General features: G+C 37.2%; 1 protein-coding gene across 1 annotated transcript in view; it reads left to right on the plus strand.

The window, feature by feature from the left end:
* The first annotated feature begins 1,856 nt into the window (after positions 1-1,856).
* Positions 1,857-13,383, plus strand: part of BAAT (bile acid-CoA:amino acid N-acyltransferase) — a 35,002-nt gene continuing 23,475 nt past the window's right edge. The window contains exon 1 of the mRNA XM_030829864.2: positions 1,857-1,994. The gene's annotated coding sequence lies outside the window, so the exon portion shown is untranslated. The remainder of the gene's footprint in view (positions 1,995-13,383) is intronic.

The following is a 13,383-nucleotide window of genomic DNA, read 5'->3' on the forward strand; positions in this document are numbered from 1 at the left end:
CAACATACCAAAAAGTGGTTCAAAACACTATTGGTACATTTCTCAGAGTTTATTGTGGGGACTGAATGAAGCAAAGTTAATTTCCCAGAAGTAGCCCTCAGTAGGTCCAGGTTTCAGGTGTGTCTGAGGTTGCCTTATTCAGACATGTGCTTTGATTTGGGACACAGCCATCACATCGTCAGGATGTATTCCCCCTCTCTCCCTGCCTTTTTTTTTTTTTTTTTAATAGTCACCTTCTAGAACTGAGGTGGGTTAAGGAAACCTGAAATGTTAGAGGTGATTTCTGACAACATAGAGTGTTAGATGGCGTAAAAGGAAAAAAAGCTTCCCTTTGCAAATTCACCATGACCCATGCACCTTTTTGGGTAAATTTGAAAATTTTTTACCCCCAGTATTTAGCATATAGACCACTTTATTGTGTGTAGGGGTCAGGAAGTAAGTGGCACAAACCTCCTTGACGCTAATATTCAGTTAATCTGAATATTCGGCTCAGTGCTTTGTGATAACCTAGAGGGGTGGGATAGGGAGGATGGGAGGGAGGCTCAAGAGGGAGGGGATATGGGGACATGTGTATGCATATGGCTGATTCACTTTGTTGTACAACAGAAACTAACATAGTATTGTGAAGTAATTATACTCCGATAAAGATCTATTAAAAAAAAGAATCTGAATATTAGTTCAGGCCTTTCACCTTGGGATGATGTGCTGGTTTAGGGTGTGCTATTTGCGAACGCTCTTAGACATTGTGTGTGCTGGGTCTCCTGATTTGGGTGCTTATTCTGTTGGGGTACAGAAAAGTGTTGTGTTCTGTGGAGCCAAAAACGGTTGAGTCAGGTCTCAAAGAAGTTCTCAACAACAACATTTTTCCAGAATAAGAGGCTCAGTACTCTTAAGTACTGTCAATCAGAATATGCAAAAACATCCCTATTCATGTATTCAAGTGGTACTTTTAAACCAAGATGTATTCAGTATCACTTTATTTCTCCTTTTCTCAAGGTGAGAAAATATAGCAATATTTTGTTTTGACAATTCCCAGTACTCCTTTAAATCAAGTCACTCCTTTCAAATATGGATAGGATCAGGCTTTCTTAGCTAAAATCACTTATACAATAATAGTATATCCCCAATAAGGGTATGATAAATTACTTTCAGTATGTGAGCTCTGCTTTATTTTGGAAGCAAGCTGCCTACACAGTGAGTGTAGAATGATACCCTGACCATCCCTATTTTGGTGTAAAATTTCATCACTGTATAGTCAGATGAGTGTAACAGAGCAGTGTTAAGTCAGGATTTTAGCTAACATAATCATTTCAATACTTTTTTTTTTTTTAAAGCCATATACTTCTTTGAGAACCCAATTAAATCTGTGGGTGCTCTCATCAGTAAAATGCACATATAAATGTATAGTCTTGCCTGTAATTTCAGGACCTTCGCTGATTTCCTGAAGCCTATTTGTGTAGGTTAAGAAGCCCTTGCCTAATTTCTTTGGCTTTCTTTACTCCAGCACTATAGATATGACTGATTAAGAGTCCTGAATTCTTTTTGGCTGTAGAGATTAAACATGTCAATGAACATGGTGTCCAGTGAAACTTCTGAATATTATGCTCCATTATATACTCAATCAGCTTTAATTCTGCCCCAGAAAAAAAGGCTGAAAATGTGGAAATTCTATTGAAATTTTATACATTAATTCTAAAATTTGTGATGCATTTCTTCATGTTGTCATATTTGTCTTCTCTTCTTCTCACCTTCCCTTCATACTCAATTCTGTGGTTTTTTTTTGTTTGGTTTTGTTTTCAGGAGAGGGCCGTTTCCCAGTGGTTATTGATTTGTTTGGTGGACTGATTGAAATCCGAGCCAGTCTTCTGGCCAGTCATGGCTTTGCTGTCTTGGCCTTGGCTTACTGGGACTATGAAGACCTCCCTTTCCAACTAGAGAAAGGAGATTTGGAATATTTTGAGGAAGATGCCAACTTTCTCCTGAGACATCCTAAGGTAAATTTGACCTTTTCAGTCAGTTTCAATCCCTATTTTTCAATAAGCATGATATTCTGTGACTTCTTTTAACTTCCAAGTATGATTCTCCCTCAGTGAACTTGAAATTCTATTACATATTTATATTTTACACATGATTTATTTTGTATCCCGTGTCTTCTGCTCAGAAAGATGAAATGCATAGTTAGCCTGTGTCTGTCATGGAATCAAAGGCATTGGCTTTGGATTCAGACAGAAATGGGTTTCATTTCTGGCTCCATCCCATCTGGTTGTGGGAATCTGGGCAAGTTACTAAGAACCCCTAATCCTCAGTTTCTTCCTCTATTAAATAATATTGTAGTGACACTACTTCATAAGGTTATTGTGAGAATTAAAAGGAATACTAGGGCTTGCCTGGTGGCGCAGTGGTTGAGAGTCCGCCTGCCGATGCAGGGGACACGGGTTTGTGCCCCAGTCCGGGAGGATCCCACATGCCGCGGAGTGGCTGGACCCGTGAGCCATGGCCGCTGAGCCTGCGCGTCCGGAGCCTGTGCTCCACAACGGGAGAGGCCACAACAGTGAGAGGCCCGCGTACCGCAAAAAAAAAAAAAAAAAAAAAAAAGGGATACTAGAAGCCAAGTGCTTATTAGAGTAACAGGCAACACTAAATACTCAATAAATCTGATCAGTTATTATTATTATCACCTTCTCTGATAATTATTAAATCACCATACTTAACCAGGTAGATAATCTATTTCTTTGAAGAGTGGGTCAGAATTTTTAGTTACGTGACAGGTCTTAAACATAATGCTGTAGTACTTTATAATCCACATACCTTCTTTAAATTTTAAAATGTGCTTTGCTGTTGTAAGAGGGTTGATGCATGTTAGTCCTTATTTATTGCTAATTTTTTTTCTTAATAAGAAGCAGTCTAAGTAATTAAGACTCTGTACTGCATCCTTTCTCATATAAGGATCACCAAAGTACTGTGAGAATTGCAATTGTAAGATGAGCAACAATTGCTGACAATCTACTGATGCACTGAATTTTTAAATAGCTATTTTTGATGCATATAATGGAATTGTCCTTGAACTATCAAATAGGCATTGTTATCATTGTGCTAGCCCTCTGCTTGGCTTAGATGAGAAAGTAAAATGTTATGTGATTCTGCTTTTCACTCTTTTAGCTTGGGTCGCCTTGTAGGTGCTGCGTGACTTTTCTATCATTCTTTCTACCAATATCACACAGATGGCTAGTTAGTGACTAAGCCAGGCCTGGAAACCTGATTTCTTTCCTAGGCTCTGAGTATTTCCATTAAGCCTGCTTCACACTGTCTCTTCTGCAGGAGGATAGACCTCAGATACTTCAATTCCTTGAAAGTCTTATTTCTCCATCTGTTGATTTGAAGTGTCTTCTAAGGACTCTAAATTCCCCAACTGAAAATTTGGTGGCAGAAGTTGTAATAAGAGTTAGTGTTCTGCCAAAGGCCAGAAGTAAATTAGATAAAGCCTGCATATATCTGAGTCACCTTTTTTCTGTTCATCCATGTTATACTGGCTTTTACTTTATCTTCCATGGCCAAATCCATTCTGAGTTCTCATCTCTCCTTGCCATAACTGTGACTATATCTTTTAACTTGATATAGAATTTCAGAGCTTGAAAGTTTCTTTTAACCCAAAGGGCAGGGGGGTGGGTGGTTCAAGCCACTTCTCTTAATATGCAGGATGAAAAATGGAGTGTATATATGACTCAGTTTGTTTCATTTTTTTCCCCTTTACCATAAGAATTTCTCACATTTGTGTCAGCTAGATACAAGTGGTACATTCATTCATATTTTTCTAAATAGTAAGAAAAAAACCCCAAACATTACTTAATAAAATGTCTTTTTTTCCTAAGAAAATCTAGGGAATCAGTAAGGCTTTAGAAGAGATGTGACTCTCTGAAACTATCCTTGCATGGGGCCAGTGCTCAAGGAGAATGAAAGCTTTATTTTGTACCATAAAAAACAACATTTCATACCATAAACAACAACAACAACAAAAACTTTAACTCCTTCTTTTCCTTTGCTCTCCTATGCCAAATTGGTAACTAGGAGCTGTATATTCTGCACTCATAACTAACTCGTTGTCTTGTTTCCTTTTTTTTCCTGCTGGTGCTGCTTAGCTCAGGGCACCATTATTTCTTGCCTGTACCATTGCAATAAGCTTGGCTTTTCTGCCTCCAATTTTGCAAGTCAGAGTCATAAGACTGGTTTTTCTAGAGCACAGTTATTTTACTCTCTTGCTTAACCATCTCCCAATTTACTAGGCTTCCTAGTCAGGATTCCTAGCATGTTAGATAAAATTTTCCATAATCTGACTTCTGCGTACTTCTGCCTTATCTTATGCCTCTCCTTAAAATCTGTCCTGATTCTCCTCTGTAGTTTGGAAAAGAGTAAAGGCTGCTTATTAGCATGTTCTTCAAAGTCATTCCCTGTCAAGCTGCTGTTTTCTTTTCCAGCCTTATTTTGCTACTTCCCGTCTGATACTCTAAACTCAAGTAATGAAGAGCTACTATGGTTACCTGAACACACTGCTCCTGAGTTTTAGCACGTGTTCCTCCCATGGTGAATCCATTAGGAATGTTCTGGCTATGTTTCCAGAAAAGTCACTGAGTGTGGCTTAAACAACATCAACATAAGGCATTTTATTCTCTCATGTAACAGATCTGGAGATAGGTGGTTCTAGCTTTAGTTTGGAAACTCAGTGGAGTTTCTTACTGAGGAGACTGGATTGACATTTCTGTAATTTCCTGGCCTTCTCCTCAAGGTCACAAGATGGCTGTGGCAGTTTCAGACATTAAGTCAACATGCCAGCATTATCGGCAATGTTAAATCCATAGTATTCAGTCAGTAGAACCTGACATATTCTTGAAGGAACATTTTCCTTGGACATTAGTTACATATTCCAAAACTCTAGAACTGGGTGTGTGGGTGGGATTAGTACATGCTTTGTTCCCACTGGCCATTGAAGTTTTTTGGTTGTTTGAGATTGTAGGGTTTTGCTAAATGATGGATAGAATCAACATCTCATTTCTATTATTTTTGGGACTATTGACCTAAAACAAATAGACCTTCAGATATTTCTCTAGTAAAGATGGGTTTATTTGAGATCAGCAGAGAACTGCAATTTGGTGTCTCAACCATGGAGAGCCACGTGCAAGTCCCAACACAGCAAGGGAAAGAGAGCACTTTTATGGAGGGGAAAAGGAAGTGGGCGGGGGAAGAGCTATAGTAAACAAAGACTCTATGACCTTTCATTGGCTGAATCCTTGCCAGGAAAGAAGAGGAGTATTTCTTCTTCTAGTTGGACTTTGTTGTGGGGCGTGAGAGCTCCCCCTTCTAGTCTCCCAACTCTATTTAATTGAGATTTCTAGTTTATTAATTTTTTACATTTCCCCCTTTAGATCAAGATCTTTCTCTGAAAACATCACTGATCAAGAGTCAGGTTTTCCAGTTTCAGCAGCTTTTTGTCCCTCAATGCCAGGAAAGACCTTTCCTGGGTGTAGTGTCTCACACTGGAGGGCAAGTGCATAGATTGGAAACCAGTTGAGGTACCATGCAAGTAACAGGGAGGGACAACTATCAGGTACTTTTAATCTAAAATCCATATGTTATCAAGATCATCTAAAGCATTATGTCATCATCAAAAGTAGGCAAACTTCCAATAGGCCTGGTCTGAATATCTTGGGAAAGTTGTCTCATCAGATGTCATCTGCTTCAATTCTGGGAAATCTTTACTTTCAGGTCACTAGATGATATGCAGGTCTACTCAGGGTTTGATGCTTCTTTAGATGTGTCACATGAATCCAAGAGTCTATTCCTTGGAGTTTGGTGCCTAAGGGCCTTTCCTGTGAGGCTGAAGAGAGCTTTTATGGAAGTGTCTTTTCCAGTAGATGAAATCTCCAGGTTATAGAATATGAATCATAAGGTCCTTGTCTCCCAAGAGTACACTGTGAAAAGATTGCTCTACCAAAACATAGTTATTTTTAATAGAAGCAATTAGCCCTTTGCAATATTGGAGTATCTCTTCTTTTATCAGTTGTGGGTCAAAAGAAGCAAGAGCCAAAACGTTGGGTGTCATTTGACTGTCACAAAGGGTGAGAGTTTATGGGTTCCAAAAATTATGGATCTGAGATTTAGAAGGACCAATGGCAATGTTTTTGGTCAAAGTACTTAGAGGGCCTGTACCAATTTTGCTAACTGAGTCTTAATAATGCCACTGGTGTGTTCGACTAAGCCAAAGGTTTGAGGGCAGAAAGTACTGTGAAATGTGTAAAACCAGCCAAACAGCACAGACTTATCAAAGCACCTGGTCAGTAAAAGGGTTCCTTGATCACGATGAAATTGAAGAGGTACAGATAATCTTTTCCAAAAGGACTTTAGCCACAGAAGAGGCAGTAGCCTGTCTGTAAGGGAAGGCAACAGTCCCTTGTGAAAACATACAGACCATGACTAAAACATATTTATATCCATGAGGTGGAGAAAGTTGTATGAAACCCATTTGTCAGACCTCGAATGGTCTATTAGGCAGTTAAAAATGTCTGGGAGCAGTATGAACAGGCTTCCTGGGTTGTATTTTGGACAAGTGGGACAAGTGAGTTATGAACTTTTCATGGGTTAGTTAGTGTTTCCCCAATATTGATTCATGAATGTTGTCATTTTGTCAGTAGATCAATAGTTTAACGCATGTGCAGTGGTGAGGAGTGGGAATTTTAGAGTCTCTGGTAGGACTGGGTTGTTACCTGGTCTAAACCAGAGCTTTCTCTTTTTATCAAACCAACAATTGTTGAACTTCCAATCTTGTTCTTCCTTTTCTGAGGCCAATTTTTGGACTTCTCTAGCGAGTTTTCTTAAGTTACCACTTGGGGAAATAACTCTTTAGACCATGACAAAGGTTTGGCTGCTGCTGGTCCCTTTAAGGCCAGACTTTTTTTGCAGAAATGATTTCTGCAAGGTGATTTCCTTAGCTTGCAGAGAGTCAGGGTTAGAATGCTCCCAAAGTATTAATAATAGCTAAGGCAGCAGGTAAAAATTTCTGAACATAGGGGCCATTTAAATTTTTATTTCTGCTGGAAGTAAAGAAGCCATGTTGCTTCTACAACATTTCAAAATCATAAGTTACTCTGAAAGCATATCTGCTATCAGTATAAATATTGCCAGTTTTCTCCTTGTCTAAAGTACAAGCCCATGTAAGAGTGTATAATTCAGCCTGTTTGGCCAAAGTAGCCATAGGTAAAGATTCATCCTCAACAACATCAAAGGAGTTGAAGTAGCTTACCCAGCACAATATTTGCCACTAGCACCTTTTAAATAAGAACCACCAGTGAACCATGACAGGTCAGATTTACTCAAAAGATTTTCCTGTAGATCATTATGAGCAGTCAGGAGGTGATCTCTCAACGTTAAGCTGTCAAAAGGGACTTCGTCAGTGATGTAGAGAAGAGTAGCAGGGTTAAGCTTAATACAATATAGAAGAGTTATGTGAGGGGCAGTTAACAGAAGGACTTCATGGGGGTGAAGTGGCTGACTGAGAAATGTTGAGAGTGATGAGAATTCAGGAAAGCTTCTAATGCATGAAGTACAAAAAAGGTTAAAGGGGATCCCACAACGATTTTCTCAGTGTTTTTTTTTTTTTTTTAACATCTTTATTGGATTATAATTGCCTTACAATGGTGTGTTAGTTTCTGCTTTATAACAAAGTGAATCAGCTATACATATACATATGTCCCCATATCTCCTCCCTCTTGCGTCTCCCTCCCAACCTCCCTATCCCACCCCTCTAGGTGGTCACAAAGCATGGAGCTGGTCTCCCCATGTGAAGCAGCTGCTTCCCACTAGCTATCTATTTTACATTTGGTAGAGTATGTATGTCCATGCCACTCTCTCACTTTGTCCCAGCTTACCCTTCCCCCTCCCCATATCCTCAAGTCCATTCTCTATGTCTGCGCTTTTATTTCTGTCCACCCCAGATTCCATATATATGTGTTAGCATACAGTATTTGTTTTTCTCTTTCTGACTTATCTCACTCTGTATGACAGACTCTAGGTCCATCTACCTCACTACAAATAGCTGAATTCCTTAGATAGGATGTAATGAGTGACTGTGTCTGTGTTCCAGTTAAATTTTATTTATGAACACCAATGTTCATAAATAATTTTCTATTTTTTTCCAAGTGTTTACAAATGTAAAAACCATTCTTAGGGGCTTCCCTGGTGGCGCAGTGGTTGAGAGTCCGCCTGCCTATGCAGGGGACAGGGGTTCGTGACCCGGTCCGGGAAGATCCCACATGCCGCGGAGCAGCTGGGCCCGTGAGCCATGGCCGCTGAGCCTGCGCATCCGGAGCCTGTGCTCCGCAACGGGAGAGGCCACAACAGTGAGAGGACCGCATACCGCAAAACAAAAAAACAAAAATCATTCTTAGTTCTGGGCAGCAGAAAAAAAGGGTTGTAGGCTGGATTTGGTTTGCAGGGCATAGTCTGATGACCATGGGTATGGAGCAATGCCAATTACTTTGTCCAAGGTCAAATTGGAGGTATGTTCTCTAAAGGGCACGTCACAGGCCCGATATTCCTGAGCTACTGAATTGCAATGGATCGAAGTAGAGGAGATTGATGGATAATTAAGGTGAAAATGAAGCAGTACAAAAGTATTTTGAATCATTTTGTAGGTATGATGGGGAGCCAATAAATAGAGTAATAGAAGCAACATGAGGACACTTCAGTTTTATCTGCCTAAACTCTTATTATTTTATCTGCTTTCTGATACCCTCTCTGTTTAGAGTGAAATTATTCCATTCAATATGCGTGGGGCTGTTAGCCTCCCTCCTCTCTCAGTCACAGAAGTTTTCACATTTCTGAGACCTGGCCAATCAGAATACCTCACTCCTTTAATTATAATAATCATGTAATTGCAATGGCTAATACCCCCTATGAGTTTTGCTATGTATTAGTTATATATGTTACATGCTATATATATTAGTTATATATGCAATATGCAATAATAGTTATCGTAATGAGTATAATCAGTATAATTTTTCTTGTTTCCTGTTTTGGACTTTAGGAAGAATGTTGGTGTTTGGCCTGCTATATATCCTTGATTTATATTTTATGTATTTTTCTTTTAAACCAGGAAGGTTTGGGATTTTTTAAGTGTTTTTTCAGCATTGCTAGAAAAAATTATATGGTTTTCTCTGTAGATCTATTAATATGATGAATTATTTTTCTAGTATTGAATCATCTTTACATTTGTAGACTAAAACTCAGTCATGATGTATTGTTAATTAACAATAAATAAAATCAAACTTTTTTTGTGGGGTGTTTTTGGTCAGGTATTATATCAATGTTGTACGTGTTTCATAAAAAGAATTAAAAAGTTTTCCTTTTTTCCTATAGTAGTTTAATTAGGACAGAAATTATCTCTTCTTTAAAAGCTAGTTGCTCTATCCTGGGTATTACATTGTTCCTGGCAATTTTTTTTAAAAGACAACCTGGATTTTTATTGATATTTAGTATATTATATCTTTCTATATTATAGTGGATATTTTCAATCCAAATAAATTCTTTATACATGTATATATACTTTTTTGCATTTTATATAGCAGAAAAATCAGAAACATTTAAGATTTAAATTAAACTATATGATAAAGTCTAAAAAATATAACAAAGTAAAAGAAAAAATCTCAGTTCTGGCATATTAATGTTGCCAGAGTTAAAACAAATGAATTCCACATTAATTTTATTTAATTTTTGAAATTATACAAACAAAACTTTATAGAACATTCTGGCTTTTTTTTTTTATTGTGGCAAATAGACAAAACATAAAATTGTCACTTTAACCATTTTTAGGTGAATATATGCTGAATTATACAGTGGTTTTAAGTACATTCATATTGTTATGCTACCATCACAATTATCCATCTCCAGAAGTTTTTCCTAATTGAAACTCAAAGCCCGTTAAACAATAAGTCCCCATTTCCCATTGCCCCAATCTCTGGTAACCATCTTTCTGTTTCTATGAATTTAACTACTCTTTATATAAGTGGAAACACACAATGTGTGTCCTTTTGTGCCCAGCTTGTTTTACCTTCAAGATTCATTTATACTGTAACCATGTGTCAGAATTTTCTTCCTTTTTAAGACTGAATAATATTCCACTGTATGTATGTATACCAAAATTTTGTTTATCCATTCATCCATCAATGGACATTTGGGTTCATGTGACATTTTGGCTATTGTGAATAATGCTGCTATGAATGTTGGTGTATAAATATGTGAGTCCCTCTTTTCAATTCTTTTGGGTATATAAGTGGAACTGCTAGATCATATTGTAATTCTATGTTTAATTTTTTGAGGAACCATCATACTGTTTTCCACTGTGACTACATCATTTTATGCTTCCACTATCAACGCACAATTGTTTCAACATCTCCACATCCTCACCCACACTTGTTATTTTCTGTTGTTTTGAAAGTACCCGTTGTGGCCGGGTATACCTTGAGTGAGGTGGCTTTATTCAGCTGAGGTAATCCCTGAAGAAGACTGACAGGTAAGATTTATCTCCCAGCAGTACTTCCAGCAGCTGGATTGTAAATCCTTTATTCCCGTAGGAGGATCACAGCATCACTGTGTCCACCGCATTGGCTTTCTGAGTTGTTACATATGGGTTCCCCCTCTCTATTTCTGAAATTTCCCTCTCTGCCTCACCTGGAGTTTAACCTTCTCAAAGCCATCCCTCTTCTAGTGGGGCTGTCTCTTTCTGAGAGTAAATATTCATAATTTGTTAGACTTATATGTCTTTTAGGTCACTGAAAGTGTGTTTGTTTGTTTTTGTTGTTGTTTCCCATTTGTAATTTACTGATTTTCAGGAGAAGGGAAGATTTAGAACTAAGCAGCCACCATATTCTTATTGAAACTGAAAGTTAGGAAAATTCGTATAATTATCTTCGGGGTTTTTTTCAAGTCTTTGGGATTATTTGGATGTAGCTGGAAGAAGAAAGAGAAACCTAGCATGATTCCCAGGTTTTGACTCAGGAAGCTTGCCGGATGGACAACATTCATTGAGATAAAAAGTTTGTATAAAAGAGAATGTCTCAGAAGGTGAAGAATTTGGTTTTGGATATGTTAAATTGGAGATACTTGTCTTATGTTCAGGGGGAGATAGAATCTGGTCACAGGAGATATGCCTGAGTTGGAGATATCAATCTGAAGTGCTCAGCAGTTAAATAGGAAATCACCCAGGGAGAACATGCAGTATGAGGAGGGATGAGTATCAAGGAGAGATTGCTGAGAAAACAATAAAATTTAATGGACAGGATAAGAAACAGGAACCTACAGAGAGGGCTAAGGAGGGCTAGTTGGAGAGGGTGAAGACATGCCAGATATGAATCATTTCACAGAAACTAAGAAAGAAAGTCATAAGAAGCTGGATATGACTACTGTACAGTGTAGGAAACCAAATTCAGGAGGAAGTCTTCAAGAGGAAGACTAAAAAGCTTTCATGAGATTTGAAAATTAAAAAATTCTTGGTGAGCTATTTTATTGGGATAGGACAGAAAATAGAGTGCAGCTGGCTGAGTGGATTAGAAAACAGGAGGTAGAGATTATGTGTTGCAAAACTCCCAGGCAAAACAAACTGGCTCATGATTTGTGTTTTGTTTATGGTACATGTTTTGTTTTTGTTATTAATTTTAAGTTAATATTGTCGGCCCTGGAGGTATCTTGGAATGGTAACTGAATCACAAATTAATAAAGAAGAGATGGTGTGTTAATGTGTATAAGCTTGAGCCAGAAGCATCTGAAATTTAAAAAGCCTTTCTCACTATTGCAGAGATTGGCACTAGCCTTGAGGTACTGTTCAGAAGAAACCCAGATTCCCCAAAGTACACACTTACTACCTCAAAGTCCTATCCCCTAGTTTCTGATATTTGACCCAAGTCTAAACATCAAGTTCTGTCATTAAAAAATTAACTAAATTGTATTTGTCATTTAGATTTCAATTTCACATGTATATAAATGACATTATATGAAAAACATTCATCCAAATTTTTTCTAATACTTTGGGAAATAACATACTTGTATGTTATTTCAAGTGATCCTTGCCATATTGTCCACTCTATATTTACTAGAGGCTTACGTTTTACTTCTAGAATCAAGAGTCAAAGTTATAATGCCAAGAAAAAGAAACATACCTCCTCTTAGCTTTCAGCAATGGTGGGGTTGTGTGTACATAAAATCATATTGAGCAGATGCTCACTAAACATTTTTCCTTAAACCCCACAATGCAATATTTTAATTTTTGCTTTAAGGAATCTGATGCATTTTAAAGAAAACTAAAGAGAAAAATGGTCTTTTATATTTACCCATATTTTTATTTTTCTAGTGTACTTTATTACTGCCTGAATATTTGACTTTCTGTTTGCTAAGATTTTTCTTCTGCATGAAGAACTTCATTTAACAATTCTGCTGGCAATAAATTCTCAGTTACTTTCATCTGAAAGTGTCTTCATTCTTGAGTGACATTTTCACTAGATAAAGAATTTCTGGGTTGACATTACTTTTAAAGATGTAATTCTACTGTCTTTGTCACCTTACTTCCGTTTCTGATTAGAAGTTAGCCATCAGAATGTTGTTCATCCACATGTAATGTGTCATTTTTCTCTGACTGCTTTCAAAATTTTGTTTATCTATGTTTTGGTATTTAGAATATGATCTTCCTAGGTGTGATTTTCTCTGAACCTGCCTTGCTTGGGGTTCACTTCTTGAGATCTATGAATTAGATCTTTCCCCAAATATTGGGGAATTTCAGATATTATTTTTTCAAATAATTTCTCTGCTTTATTCTCTTTTCTTCTTCTAGGAATGTGAATGAACACTTGCACTTTAAACTTTTCTCTGGATATTTCCCAGAAATCCCTAAGACTTTTTTTTACCCGTTTTCTTTTCAATTTTTTTTTGTCCTTCAGGTTGGTTAATTTCTATTGGTGAGTTCTCAAGTTTTTGACCCTTTTTTTCTAACTCCAGTCTTCTATTAAACCCATCTTATGTTTTTCCCCCAAATATTTAACTTTTTTTTAGTTCTACTATTTCCTTTTTTTGGGTATATTTTATTTTATTCTTTTATATTAAAAAAAACTTTAAATATAGTTCATTTACAATATTGTGTTAGTTTCAGGTGTGCAGAGTGATTCAGTGATACATACATATATATATTCTTTTTTTATATTCTCTTCCATTGTAGGTTATTACAAGATATTGAGTATAGTTCCCTGTGCAATACAGTAGGTCATTGTTCATTTTCTATTTTATATATAGTAGTGTGTATATTTTAATCCCAAACTCCGAATTTATCCCTGCCCCCCTCCTCTTTGGTAA

The sequence above is a fragment of the Globicephala melas genome, chromosome 6 (assembly GCF_963455315.2).
Source record: "Globicephala melas chromosome 6, mGloMel1.2, whole genome shotgun sequence".
NCBI lineage: Eukaryota > Metazoa > Chordata > Mammalia > Artiodactyla > Delphinidae > Globicephala > Globicephala melas.